Here is an 11575-nt window from a genome sequence, read left to right on the forward strand (position 1 = left end):
ATAGGAACTCATGTAGAAGGGGGGAATTATGTTCTCATAAACTTTTCGTTTTCTTCTAAAAGACAAGATATGGGTGGCTAGGTTATATGAGAGTATGTTACCCCAGTAAAAAATATAACCCTCTGAAGCCCCATCTATAACTGGTACCCATTGATCAATAAATTTCTGTGTATTAGGCTAAACATAAAGCCTACACATCATAGCAACTATCTAGCAATAAGGACCAACAAGGGAATCTACAACTTACTTACCAGTTTCCTCTCGTTTTTGTTTTTTTAGATCCCTCCTCCATACTCTAATTGGCTCTGATGCATGCTCATGTTCTATCATAAATGATTCACTGAATTTCTTGTCATATATACACCATGCCTAGGGTAGATGGTACATCCTCCTGAAGTATTTTCCAACAAAAGATCTGATGACTGTTTTCTTACTTCTAACAATCTTCCTGTTAGAAATGCTCAAATTGTCTACAACCCACTGAACCATGTTTGTGTAAGGAATACTTTTACGTATGGTTGAAATCTTTTGCAAGAAATAATTAGCCACATCGTTGTAGGTAGTGTTTGAGACTAGAGTAGAATCATCGGAAGTCACTGTCCCTTTTGTGACCCTAGGTTCTTGATCTTCAAAGAGTTTATACATGGATTCGCATGAGGATTTTCCAAAGTATTTATAACAAATTGTATTGGAGAACAAACCTGGAGTAACATTCTTGTCTTCAATTCTTTCAATTAGAGGAGTGGCAGATTGTTGCCGTGCTGCAATTTTCTTATTTCCCTTTTGCGCTTTCGATGTTTCTTCAATGTTACGGTGATTGGGGCTAGCTTGTAGCATAAAACACATGGATGAGCAAAAAGATTTTACTCACGGAGGACTTAGAAAAAATAATGAGACTCTACAACAACAATATCTTCTTTAAAGAAAATCTTGATAAAATCGAACTGAAATGAATGAAAGTGATGAGCCCCAGTATTGCAACAAGGATGTTGCAACTACGAAAGCTACCAACTTAAATTATCGTTTAAGGGCTTGTACAAACCTAAGAGGTTTCGACACTATATGTGCAGTAAAAAATGTGTCATTATTTCATTGGTCTAATGTAACGGTTTCAGAAATGGAAATGCTACTTTGAAAAGAAATTAATCCTAGGCAAGAAGAACAATTGGTAAGTGAAATCCTAAGAGCATGAGTTCAAATAAATAGGCCTAATTTACTCTGTGAAAAGGCATGTCCTAATTTGTGTTTATTCTTCCTCAATCATGGATTCAGAGCCTAGGGGTATTGATTCAAGCATAAGTGGCAAAAAACAAGATTTTGGAGCAAATATGGTCAAGTTTAGATGTGCCACAAGAGAGCTATAAAAGGTTGCTACAGGCGAAACATAATTGCTATAGGAGGAGACAATTCATTGAATGACCAAGTAAAAAAAAAGAAAATGGGATAGGACAAATTTTTTATTGATTAGGATGTTTTAAGTCTCCATTCCAAGTGGAATCACTCCAAAATACCCCTGTTAACACATGTTAAACAATAACATAAAATTACTAGTCTAAAATCTAGAAATTCAAGAACCAGTGAGCTAGTTAACCTATCAAATTCCTAACCTAATCAAGTGAAAATGAAATATGGTAATTTTTTTAATTAACTTGAATTTTTTTATGATCTAATTCAAGTAGAATCAACTCAAATGAATCTCATTAATTATATAAGAAAATTACTACTATTTTTCCACAAGGGACTTACAGAAATTCTAGGTTTGTGAACTAGTAAACCAATCCAATTAGCTCAATGATGAATATGAATTTAAAAAAATATTATAAGTATGCATCATGCTTGTGACTTTGTAAATAACCTGCAAAATAACTCACTTCAATCTGTTAGCGCTCAAATCTGCCTCAGGCTGAGGAAGGAAAAACTCAAGGCCACATCAAACCAAGCTCAACCTCGTAGCTAGCCCTACGAGGACAGGAGAGGGCTCTCTCCGGGTCTATCTCGGAAAAAGGTCTTCAAAAGGGCTGAGATGACTCAAACTTAATACTGATTTTAGGCTAGTAAAGAGATAGGAAAGTTTTATTTAGATTTTTGAGGTTTTTGTTGGAGAAAGGGGAAAACCAATTTTGGGTCCGGGGATTAAGGTCAGATCTTTGCAGAATTCGAGTTGGGGCGAGGTAGGCAATAGTCTTGATGCATTTGATCAGGTGTATGGATGGATCAGAATGACAAGGAGCTGAAGTGGGCAAAGGAGAACATGGATCCTCTCCAAACTGGCGAAAACATGTAAAACTAAATAAATTTAAAGGAAGAGCACTGTGAACAATGAATTCAACCTCATTTACTCATTCATTTAGTTTCAGAAGCATAAGAAGGGAATGGCATACATTTAAACATGAATAAACTTACAATAACTGAGAGATAACACCATCAAGAACTGAAAGCCACAAGAATCCCAACAGGTGTTGCAAAACCTCTGATCTTTCCTTAGCCAAAATATGAAAAATATGTACAATAGTGTGCCAAAATATTCCCAAGAGTCCAACCTGTGCTACTGACAGAAAATTTACATATATAGATCAAGCCAACCCATTCCCTAACCTCTAGGGGTCAAGCTCCTCCTTCTAGGGGCAGTTTGAACAAATTCTAAACATGGAGCAAGAATCTAGGTGACCAAAACAACCTGCCTCTAAAAAGAAGGAAACTAATTCATTACATTAATTTTTTGCTATTTTGTGAATGAATCATCTATAATAAGGTAAATAGGTGCCAAGTTACCTCATACACATCAAATTACATCATGCTGGGTCAAAAATCACATCTAGGAGTGAAACTGGTGAAAACTAGCCGAATTCCTGAGCTGGAGGATGAAAATTTGGCCAAAAACCTCTATGCGTAGCGCCCTGATTCCTATGCGTAGTGCACCTTTCAGCCTATTTTTGGGGCACTTCCCGACATCAAAATCAAGCTCACAATAGCTGGTTGGAAAGCTCTGGATGTCTACTATCCATCCCAAGTGCAATTTCCCAATTTGGAGCTCATTTTCCCCCTCAAAATTGCATTCTCCTAGAAGTACTTCCCGCTATTGCAAAAGGTGGCAGCAAGGTGGTTTTCATGGTGTTTTTAGGCCTTTTGATCATCCAGAACTTGATGAAATGATTCGGAAATAAATAAGCATGCATAACTTACTATGAAAAACCCAAAAATATAAAGTTTTCCTCCAGTAAGTGTCCTAATCAAAAGCAAGCGCGTCGACACGCTACTTGTAGAGCTGAAAAAACTGTTTTTTGGGACCAAAAATTTCAAAATGACAAAAATTTCTCCAAATTTGCTCAAATTTGGAGTGAAGACCCTCCATCATGTGTCATGCCCAGCCAATGAAGCCTCGGCCAAAACTCAAAGTGGATCTAGCCTCTTTCACCGTTTTAGTGCTTTACTCAACCTCCTTTTCAAAATCTTCATTTTTTCTTTGCCGACATGCATGCGAGCCCAATAATGATTTTTCATGCGACGAAGCATATATTTGTCTCTATTGGCCTTCGCCAAAAAATCCTCCAGATGTCGATTGACTTTCTCAAGCCAAAATTGCTGCTCAACAGGTGTCAAATCACCAGGTCTTTTTCGGGCTAGCCTTCAGTCTTCACGGATTTGTCGCAGCTCTATAAGTGTATGCTCATACTCTAGCTGTTTATTGCACTGCTCCAAGTATTTGATCAGACATTCTGCCTTCAGTAACTTCTCATTCAACCTGTCAATCTCGACCTTCTGCTCTTGGATGATCTCTTTCAGCTTCAAGCTAGGAGAGCTCCTATCCACATCACTCAATGCAACATCAACATCATGACCACCTGAATGGCCCTCCTCATAAATTGACCTCATGCCTCTGTCTTGAACCTGTATCTGTACTGAAGAAGAAGGCGAGACCCCTTCCACACCATGTGGAGATAGTACTCATCGTGTAGCTGCAAATAAGGCCCTGTGGCCTCGCTGATATGTCACATATGCTGGAGCATCGACATGCTCGGTCTCAGGAATGTCAAACTGATGTGAAGGCTCTCCCTCATCATGAACTATCTCTAGAGGTGGCTATGGCACTGTGAAAAAGTCACGAGAAATAAAATCCTCCCAAGTAATTCCCTTCTGTGCCAACTGATGAACCACTATGATCTTGATCGTCGCGTGATGATAAATACTTCTATGCTGCTATGCTGGGGTCTTCTTTTGTACTAAAACAACCATCCTCTCTATGTTGCGAATGAAGTATGGAATGTCCATCATACGCACCCTTGTAAAATGCATCAACAAACGGACATGGTATGCATAAAGACATGAGAATCTGCCCTCATAGCTGAAATACCGAATGATGAGTTTCATCAAAGGTGCAAACTGATCACTCAGGTATTGGAAAGGAAAAACCCTGCTCAAGTGCCTCATATACCTAGGTTTGATGTATGGCTCATAGTAGGATTTCTCTAACTGCTGGCGCTTATTCCATTTCTCTCCAATATTTGGTATCGCAGTGGTCTCAGCAATAGTCTCTGGTGACAAAATGAAATCAACTCCGGCGGGGTTTACATGGCCATCATGTAAATGTAGAACAAACAAATGAGCTAGTTCACGATGATGCTGGATTTGTGAAATTAACTCACAATAGTGATAGCATGACTAAAGACGAAAATAATCCATTGCAAGCGGGCAAGCCTTTAATGGAACCAAAGAAGTAGGCTCTTCCCTGAGATGCTTACCACCTTTGCCACCTCTGGGAGGCCTTCGTGGCACATTACCCTCTGTTGTGGAATCACTGTCATACTGCTGCTCATAAACTGAATCTGTGTCTGACATGGCTTTGATAACAAGATGTTTGCAAGTTTTGGAGTCGATTTGACAAGCTCTGGTCGCATTAGCAAAATTTTTTTTGGTGCTGTGACTGAGTGCGTAGCGCCTGAACCCAACGCGTAGCGCACACCTGTGTGCGTAGTGCCTATGGTTTTTTTACACTGGCTAGTGAGGCCCAGTGCGTAGCATGCACTATGTGCATAGCGCACACCTTGTATGGGTAGTGCACGCCTCCAAAACTCTGTCCACGGGTATGAAACATGGCTTCGGCCTTCCAAAAGATCAAACACGATTTTGCCTTGGGATTTTTTGAACAAATGGACTTGTTTCCCCTTTTATATGTGAACAAAATATCTTATCAAATCAGATTTGATTTAAATTTGTTTAATAACCCACTTTATAATGTTTGGCACTTTGACATTTGACCTTTTAATACAATGATGTTCTTTGGATTTTCCTTGCTTTTTCTGAGTCTTGAACTGATAATAATTTGTTGATTTTTTCAGGGATCTGACATTTTGGCTTTGGAAAAGATCAGAGGCTTGCCCTGAAGCTTTTGAAATGAAACAAATACAATTATTTACAACAATAATTTTTAGTTCCAAAACAAAGTTTTGGACTAAAAATGTTTTAAATGCTTTCCGAGAAAAATATTAAATGAGAATGTTTTGAAACCAACCTCATGGCCTGCGGGCTTTTATTATGTGTATGCAAAGGACTAACAACCTAGACTCTAGGACTAAAGACTTTTTAACGAAACTAATCTTTTATGACGATGAATGCAATGATCATGTACTTCGATGATTTTTGAGAAATTTTTGACTAACCCTGTAGGGACAAGCATGAGGAAACACAAGGCAAACAGACCCCCTCGTCAGTCAATGGCATGCCCCTAGCGAAATGCAACGAAGTGGAATGAGCGAGACACCTAAAAATGATATGCAAAAGCGAAAAGATCTCTAACGGAGGGTTGTAAGGACTGACTCTAACATTGGCTCCAATGGAGATGGTGGCTCCTTGGAGATGCCAAGAACGGCAGATCTCTAGGAGAGCAGACCAGTGCTTTCATCCATATGGCGATGGAGTCATTATTTCAACAATTAACACAAAACTTTGACACATTTATTGACTACAGATTTGACGAAAACTGAATACAACTCTAACCAAACTGGCTCAATTTTACAACTGAAAGGACTGTTAAAACTGACTCGACAAATCTCAAACCAACTAACCTTCATCTCCAGAATTATAGCCTTCACTGCGGGCCCCAGACTGAAGATGAGAGATCAGTACACACATGCAATAGAACAGAATCAAAATGATATATACAATGATGATGAAATGAGCAGAAAATACTCAAAAGTGGTATCGCTTTAGCAGCCGACCATTGATCGGCCCTCTAGGACAATCATCTCCATTCATTTCCTTGAGAAGAAAAGCGTTTTGACCACGATATGCTGCAATCTTATAAGGACCCTTCCATAAATTTTCAAATTTTCTGTGCTTTCCTTTATCTTCATTTCGGGCATCCCATTTCAAAACCACCTCATCCAGCTGAAACTTATCTGTTTTTGCCTTCATATCATAAATCTTCTTTATGCGCTCCTGCAACTTGAAAGTATTTTGAAATACTTCCTCCCGTGTCTGCTGTAAATGAATCATCTGATTAATCCTCCTCTGCATGGGATCTTCCTCACTACTAGCTTCTTGAAGCAATTTGACTACCGGAATAGCAAGTGAAGTAGGAAAAACCGTGTCTGTCCCATACACCAACTCGAAAGGAGACATGCCAATAGAATTTTTCTGACTTACCCTATCAGCCCACAGTGCATTCACTAATTTCCTGTGCCAGCCCTTTTTATTGAATTCCAGCAACTTTTTGATGATATTTACCAAGGACTTATTCGAAGATTTCACCAACCCATTTCCTTGCGGATGGTAGGCGGTCGAATGCCCCAAGCTGATATTGTACTTATAGAAAAATTCAACCATTCTCTTCGACTTGAATGCTGCTGCATTATCTGTGATTAGCTTACTATGACACCCAAAACGTGATAGAATATTATTTTCAAGAAAAGAGATAATTACGCATCCGTGGCCTATTGGGTGGGAATTGCTTCGATCCATTTTGTGAAGTAGTTTGTAGCATTCAATATCCATCTATGCTCTCCCGACGATGCCGGATGAATTTCCCCGATGAAATCCAAGCCCCACTGCTGAAATGGTGCACTAACTTCAATTGGTTTGAGAGGCAATGACTATAGTTTATGCTTCCCTTGAAAAAATTGGCATTTGTGACAATTCTTAACAGCCTTATACACATCTGAAAATAACGAAGGCCAATAAAAACCTGCCCTTAGAATCTTATTCGTTGTGGTTTTCCAAAACAGATGGCCCCCACAGTCACCTCTATGAAAACCTTCCACAACTCATTTGGCTTCCTCCTTTACCAAACAATTCAACAACATTCAACCAGGGTCTTTCCAATATAATGCAGAATTGAGTATGCAAAATTTGGCAGCTTTCAATTTCAATGTTCTACTCTTATTTCTAAGCATCCCGAGAGGTGAAGACAAATTTTGAAGTACATATATAATATCAGCATACCAAGGGGAAGAAACAAAAATATCAGATACCTAATTTACTGTAGTCTCCTCATCTTCATCGGACATAGCAACAATCAAATTTATATCCAGAACATGCAGATTTGTTTCAGCCATTAATTTGGCGAGTCCTTGTCCTTTAATCAGCTTGGTTGGTTTAATCTCCACATCATACTCTAACAACGCAGCAATCCACTTACCCCGCATTCCTTTTGGATCTGCCTGTACCAAAACATCTTTTACTACTGCGTTAGGAACATATGCTATAATGTGGGAATGCGATATATACGCACGAAAATCTTTCAAGGCCTTTACAAGCGCAAGTGCTTGTTTTTCAATGATGTTGTATTTCAATGCTCCATCCCTTATAATACGACTGAAAAAGGCAATGGGCTTCTCAACTCCATCCCTTTTTTGCATTAGTACAGCTGCCAAAGTGTGCTCAGAAGAAAATGAAAACAAAATGATGTCCTGTGTATAGTCCGGGCTAATTAAAGTAGGGGCTGAAGAAAGAGCTAACTTTACCAAATTGAATGATTTCACCGCCTCTTCTGTCCACTTTAAATGACTGTCCTTTTTCAGCATGTTCGTGATTTCTCTAATATGCTCGGCAAGATTTGGAATGAAATGACGCAGAAAATTCAGTTTGCCATTAAAGGACTATATTTCTTTCTTGTTCCGGGGTTTTTCAATCTGCTGGATGGCCTCAACACGTGCAAGGTCACACGAATGCCGTCTTTTGATATGATGTGGCCAAGGAGCTTGCCTTCATCCATGGCGAAAAGGCTCTTTTTTGGATTCAGCGAAATGCCATATTTGTTGCACTTTTGAAAAACAATTTTCAAATGATATAAATGCTCCTCATCAGAATTTGAAAACACGGTTAAATCATCAAGGTAAACAACCAAAAATACATCTTTCTCGTTGGCGAAAGCCATGTCCATTTCACGCTGAAAAGTGGCACCTGCATTTTTCAAACCAAACGGCATCTTTGCATAATGAAACGTTCCCCATGGAGTGGTGAACGCAGTCTTGTCACGATCATCTTCATGCACTAAAATCTGATTGTATCCCGAATAGCCGTTTAGTAGTGACATCCTTGATGCTCCAACTACTCGCTGCAATATATGGTCCATTTTGGGCAGCGGATAATTGTATTTTAAGGACACCTTATTCAAATTTATGAAGTTGATACATAAACGGATCTCACTGGTTTTCTTTCTTATGGGTACCAAATTTGATATCCAATCAGAAAATCTGATAGGCACAATGATTCCTGACTTATACAACCTGTTCACCTCTTTTTCTATCGATGGCAGCAGCTTAGGATTGATTCTCCTCAACTTTTGACGGAAAGGCTTCTGATTTGGTTTTATAGGGATAGTATGCTGAATGATATTAGTGTCATATGTTTTCAGATCTGAGTAATCCCAAGCAAAAGCATTAGAAAATGAAGACAACAATCTGACATACTCTTCCTTTACCTTTGGTGATAATGACTTTGATAGCTTTACCATCTTGGGATTCTCAGCTGTCCCAATGTTTAACTCCTCAACACCTTTTTCAGTCGGTCTCAATGTCGGTTTGCGGGCCACATCGTCTTGGTCAAACAACTCCTCCAAAGGAATCAATCCATTAGGAATAATGTTATCTTTATGTTGCAGCACTTCCATTTGATTTACTTGTATATCAACATTACCATCATCATGTTCTGTATCTATGGAGGTATTTTTAAACTTACCCTTATTCTGCAGAAAATCATTAATCTCTTCATCATCCTGAAAGACTTGCCAACATCGCTGATTATCTGGAACGGTGGGGTGGTGTTTCACATGAATCTCGAATTTGTTGCTGGAATTCATTGAATTTTTAAATTACTTGCTGCCTTAGCCAGTCCATAAGCAACACCATTTTGTATGCGAGGCACACATGTCAAAGTATGATCAGAAAAGAGTTTCAAAATATCTAAAACTGCATTTCGATATGCCCTCGTGCGAGGATGCTTGACTTGAAACTCACCCTTCACCTGCTTTATCACCAACTCTGAATCACCATATACTGCAATTCTTTTTGCCTTCAGCTTTCGAAGAATATTAAGGCCAGCAATGAGAGCCTCATATTTCGCTTTGTTATTAGAACAGTCAAATGCTAGTTTGTAAGAACATACTCTCACCTTGCTTGGAACCTTATCTTGAGCAGAAAATGGACTTCGAATCCACACACCAATTCCAGCGCCGTCACTACCAACTACGCCATCAAAACCCATGGTCCAAAGACCATCTTCATCCTCCTCCAAGTGCTGAAATTGTGTCAACTCTGTTTTTCATGTTTGCTGCCCATTATTTTCAGCTGATTGCTCCATAGTAGCTTTCTTTTCCCTTCTTTCTTTCTGTAGAACTTCTCTAAAATTCTCAGTGATTTCTGGTATATCTTCTACCTGAACTAATTGACTATCTATATCATTAAAACTATCAGCAAACAAAACAAATGACTCCAAAGCTGTATGTACATAGTTTACAGGATGATTGATTGGTTTTTCTTTGCTTGTTATCATGTATTTCATCTTTTGCTCTCGATATAGCTTTCTCATTTGACCGAAGACTGGAATTGTAGCATAAGAAAAATATAACTGTAGTGTACCTTTCAACTTACCCCCCCAGATCTTGAAAGCAACATACCAAAACGCGGAGGAATGTCCGCCAAAACCACATCCATCAAGACATTCTTAGCTGGAATTTGATCTAAGATTACCACCAAGTCCTTGATCAGTTCGATACACTTTACACGACTGGAATCAAATGAATACAAATCATGGTATTTTCTTGTAATATCTAATCCCAACTTTTCCATGATTGCTTTTGGCATCAAATTGTGCGAAGCACCCGAGTCAAACATAGCATTGTGTAATACATATTCATGCAACCTCAAACTAATATAAAAGGGAGGAACATCACTTTCAGGAGACTCACCATCTAAAGCAGGCCCAAAAATCAATTCTGGTTGATCATCTTCAACATTTACCACGTCAAACATTGGATCAAAATTCAGAATTTTGGAGACTTGACCTCGGTAGCTGCTGTTCTTCATGATTTCAGTCAAAGGAATAGATACTTTCAATTTTGAAATTTCATTTTCCAAACTAAATGCCGAAACTCTTTCAACCTCTTTGACTGGAACTTCTCTTTTTTCAGCTTTATCCCTCATTGTGTTTGGTGGCTGATTTACCTTGTCTGCTGATGATGATTTACTAGCTGTGGGATCAATTATCTCTTTTCCTTTCTTCTGTGGTACAGGTGAATCATTTTTTGCTGAAATTTCCTTCTTCTTTTGGATGGGGTTTATGGGCACATCTCGATTTCTTAATGAGTATTGTTTCTATTGGGCGGACAAAGCATTCATGTATCCTCTTTCGTACTCCTCCGATTCTTCTTCAAGTGCCGCATCATTTGATAGAATAAAATCCTCATCTTTGTGTGTGGCGGAGCTTTCAACATATTCTTCCTCTTCCGTGATGTAGATAGGCAGATCATCAGGAGTAAAGAAATGGTTTTCCTCCCCTACAGTATCACCATCATCATCAGATTCTTGACTAACAAAATTTTGCTGAAGAGGAGTCTTTACCTTCTGCTGAACTACCGGCTCTTGTGTTCTTTGTTCACGCTGCTTAATTCTCAATTGTGGCTGTTGCTGACCATGGAAATTGGGATTGCGGATCTGCGGTTCCAGCTTATCAAGAGTGAGCTTTTCAAACATCCTTTCTACCTTGCAAAGTATCTGATCTGATGTAGAAGCTTCTTCTTTTATGGTCACTCTCTTTTCAGCTTTCATCCTAGCTCTTTTATCATTCAAATTTGCTTCAACACTAACAGCAATCTTTTGCATATCCTCCAAGGTTGGCGGATCTCTGTCCCGTAATGAATAAGCCATATCCGGATCAAAACCATCCGGGAATTTAAGAAGAGCTGATTTTCGAGATGGTCTTAAGTCATCTGGAATAGCATTATAAATTGTATTAAATCTGATAACATAGTCTTGGACAGACTCACCAGGATTACGTTTGATATTGTTATACTCAACATTGATTTGAAGTGGATATTTTCTGATTTCCCAACGATCTAGAAACTGTCTATGAAGCTCAGCTA

The sequence above is a fragment of the Pinus tabuliformis genome, chromosome 6 (assembly GCF_031772625.1).
Source record: "Pinus tabuliformis cultivar Carrire ecotype Pingquan chromosome 6, CPIR1, whole genome shotgun sequence".
NCBI lineage: Eukaryota > Viridiplantae > Streptophyta > Pinopsida > Pinales > Pinaceae > Pinus > Pinus tabuliformis.